The sequence below is a fragment of the Oratosquilla oratoria genome, chromosome 22 (genome assembly GCF_046742065.1).
Source record: "Oratosquilla oratoria isolate Oo_2021 chromosome 22, ASM4674206v1, whole genome shotgun sequence".
Classification (NCBI taxonomy): domain Eukaryota; kingdom Metazoa; phylum Arthropoda; class Malacostraca; order Stomatopoda; family Squillidae; genus Oratosquilla; species Oratosquilla oratoria.
Window position 1 is genome coordinate 50,063,101 of NC_134798.1, and position 4,615 is coordinate 50,067,715.

Consider the following 4,615-nt stretch of genomic DNA (forward strand, 5'->3'; position numbering starts at 1 on the left):
AAGAGCAATCACAAAACTGGCACCAACACTCTCAAAACTATCATATGAAGAGAGACTACAAAAACTTAAACTACAGACACTAGAGCAAAGAAGAGAGAGAGGAGATTTGATAGCTATTTACAGAATCATGAAAGGCATAGAAATTACTGATAGAGAGAATCTGATAAAATGGGATGACAGAAATACAAGAGGACACGGAAAGAAAATAAAAAAAAGACAGCTATAGAAGAGATTTGAAAAAGAACAGCTTTCCTCACAGAGTAATAGACAGTTGGAACAAGTTAGATGAGAAAGTGGTGTGTGCAAAAACAATACATGAATTTAAAAATAGTTTAGATAAAATGAGATATGAAGACGGGACCCTACGAGCATAGCTCCCCTTCCCGTAAAATACAACTAGGTACAACTAGGTAAATACACACACACACACACACACACACACACACACACACACACACACACACACACACACACACACACACACACACACACACGTATGAATATACATACAAACCATACATACATGTATGCATACTTATATGCAAACATATATACATACTTACATACATACATACATACATACATACATACATAAATATATACATAGCTAAACACATACGTACACACATACATACATACATACATACATACATACATACATACATACATACATTTATGAATATATACATATATACATACATACATAGACACACATACATACATACATACATACATACATACATACATACACACATATACAAATAAACAACATTCAAAAAGACACGTGTAAATAATTGCATAAAAAATAACACCGGGAAATAGACGAAGCCCACACATTTTCGTGGAATTATTATAGTCAATGGTGTGTGGTTATGGCCTTTGAAGATAGAAAAATCCATCGGACGATTATGCATGGCAGCGTTTCCTAATCTTTTCCGACCATAGCACCCCCTGTTGTCATGTCTAAGCAGTCCAGTACCCCTATCTGGTTATTAGAAGGATAAAAGAAAGTGAAGTGTACTGCTTGATGATTTATTTTCTTGATTCCTTAGAACTGAGAAAATGACAATATTGTTTGTAGAAGAATTAAGAACACCCTAGAAAAATATAGTAGCATGGAAAAAGTCAAATATGCACAACTAGGTAATCAATGATACATATATCAATGTGTGAGGAATCAGAGGAAAACACGAAAGTAGAACAAGAGTTTATTCTTGACTAGTTTCGTACAATGGTAATTCCTTAGAAAGCACCACTGTGCGAAACTAGCCAAGGATAAACTCTTGTTCTACTTGTGTGTTTCCCTCTACTCCTCTTACAACCTATCAGGATGTCTTCATATATCAATGTGATTTTTGTGTGCATCAACTTCCCAGCAACCACTATAATTGATTCCAGAAACCCCAGAATGTGAAACGCTGATGTAGAGAATTACTTCCGACAGAGGTGTTTTCGGAAAGACGTAGAGTGCAGGGTTATCTGATAGAGGTATTCAAATGGGATAAGGGCTTTAACAAACATGATGCAGACAAGGTCACCTTATAAAGAGATCAGGGCAGGACTCGTAGTGATGGATTTGATTTGAACAAATCTATGTTTAAGAAGGAAATAGGCAAGAAATTGTTTACCAATAGAATGGTTACCAAGTGGAATAGATTTAGCAACCTTGTAGTAAGAGCTGAAACATTTGATTGTTTTAAGAGAAAGTTACATAACATTATGGGTGGGTATGATAGGTGGTATTGGACATGGAACTGGCTAGTGTAGGCCTTATGGTCTCTTGCAGTCTCCTTTATTCTTATGTAAGGTAGGTAATATTTAACATTTATCCTTTGATAAACATTAATATTGTAAATATTTGCGTTTTTTAGATATTTGCTGTTACACGAGGTACACAATGGAAAAATGCTCACATACTTTTTTGTGTTATGCTCGGCAATTGTAGTTGTTATTCCGAACTATGTATTTTACCTAGTTGTATTTACCTAGTTATATTTTGCGGGAAGGGGAGCTACGCACGTGGTATCCTGCCTTTGTATCTCGCAGTGTCTAGTTTGCTCTTAAACTCATGAATGGTTTTTGCGCACAATATTTTTGTCCAGTTTGTTCCAAGTGTCCACCACTCTATGTGGAAAACTGTTTTTCTTCAGATCTCTTCTGTAGCTATGTTTTTTATTTTCTTTCCATGTCCTCTTGTGTTTCTCTTGTCCCAGTTTAACAAGTCCTCTCTATCGAGTATTTCTGTGCCCTTCATGATTCTGTAGATGGTCAGTAGGTCACCTCTCTCTCTTCTTTGCTCCAGAGTCGGTAACTCCAGTTTAGCCAATCTTTCCTCATATGACAAGTTTGCAAGTGCAGGTGCCATTTTTGTGGCTGCTCTCTGGATTCTTTCTATTTTCTTTATATTCTTTTTGGTAATGGGTGACCATTATGTCGCCGCATGTTCTAGTCTAGGCCTTATGAGGGTGACCAATATTTTTTTTTTATAATTTCTTCGTTCAAATATGTAAATGACACTTTTATTGATCTTAGCAAGTTGTAGGATTCTACAACAATTCTGTTTATCTGTTTATCATAGGACAAGTCGTTTGAGATAATTACACCCAAATCTTCTTCGGATCTCTCCTTCTTTACCTCCTTAGTTCCAATTTTATATTGTTCTGATATTCTATTTTTACTTTTTCCAAACTCCATTATGCTACACTTGTTAATATTGAAGTCCACTTCCCATTTCTGACTCCAGTTCCATACCTTATTCAGGTCTTCCTGCAGTGATTCGCAATCCTTTTCAGTTTTTACTTTCGTTAGCAGTTTGGCGTCATCTGCAAAGAAGCTCATGTAACATTTCACGTCATCATCCATGTCATTCACATAAATAGAAAACATTATTGGAGCCAATACAGATCCTTACAGTACTCCACTGATCACCTCTTTCCAACCTGAATATTTTTCTCTGAGCACTACTCTCATCTTTCTACCAATCAGGAAGTCCTCCACCCATTTTAGTAGGTTCCCTTGTATTCCTCCTGTATATTCCATTTTTTTTTTTTTTTGTGTGTGGTACTAATTTGAAAGCTTTTTGTAAGTCCAGGAAGGCACAATCAGCCCATCCATTCCTTTCTTGCACTATGTCTATCAATCTTGAGTAGAAACATATTAAGTTTGTGGTACATGATCTTCCTTGTCTGAACCCAAATTGTCTTGGGTTTATTATATTATTGTCTTCCAGGTGTTTTACCCATCTATTCTTGATGATTTTCTCACAAATTGTGGCTATAGTGCTTGTTAGTGAGACTGGCTTGTAGTTGGTTCTTCCTTGTTTCCTCCTTTGTATAATGGTACAATGTTAGCATTTTTCCAGTCTTTTGGTGTTTTTCCTTCTTTAAGTGATCAGCTTCTTATGTATTTTGTCCGTTAGTTCTTCTTTGCATCCTTTTAGAATCCAATTTGCATTTCATCCGGGCCATGTGATTTCCTGACGTCAAGGTTTGATAGATGTTCCATGATTTCTTTTTGTGTTATTTTTATTTCGCTCATGGGGGGAGATCGCTTTTCATTTCCTTCGTCCAATATTGTGTTTCTTCTCTAATGAAAACAGATTTGAAATGATTATTCATGACTTTGGCCATTTCTAATTCTTCTGTGTACTGTATATTCCTTTGGCGTAATTTCACCATTTCCTGTTTGTTTTTAAGTTTACCATTCACGTATCGATAGAATAGCTTGGGTTGCTCTTTGCATTTGTCTATAATGTCCTTCTCATGGTCCCTGTTTTCCTTTCATCTCACTTTAACATACTTATTTCTATAGTTTATATATACTTGCCATTTTCCAGGTTTTTATCTTTTCTCCATCTTTTCCAAACTCTGTTCCTTTTATATTTTTCCTCACTGCATCTCTTGTTGAACCAGCATTTAATGTACACTCTCTCTAGCTTCTGTCTTGGTACGTGCCTATTTACCCCTTCATTGTAGTTATCCATCAAGATATCCCATTTATCTTCCACTTTTGTCTCTTCCATGTAAAATTGTTCCCAGTTTGCATTCTGGAGGAATTTCTTTGGTTTTGCAAAGTCCGTTTTGTTGTACATCAATCTTCATTTCCTATGCTTTTCATTTCTCTCCATGTATATTTCTTCCTTTAGTTCAGTTTCAATGAGTATATGGTCACTCTTTCCACTTGGTGTCTTGTATTGGATTTTATCAACAATTTCAGGTTCTGTTGTAAATACTAAATCTAGTTTCGACGGCTCCTCGTTATTTCTGTATTTGGTGTTTTCACTGACCCACTGAGTCATTCTATATTCCATGATCATGTCCAGTAGTACATTATTCCATCAGCCTCTCCTCCTCTCACTGTCATGTTCTCCCAACATTTTTCTTTGCAATTGAAGTCCCCCATAATTACCAGATTACCCCCGCCCATTAGTATCTCATTTAATGATTGCCTTGTATCTTCTAGCATTTTCGTATGCTCGTTCTCTTTCCAAGCGTTCGTTTTTGGGGGCACATAAGTCACCACAAACTTTCTACTTTTCATGTTCTTGTCTTCGACTTTTATCATGATCAGTTCTACATTACCTTTGCCTTCCGCAGTTTTTGTCACATTCAAGTTT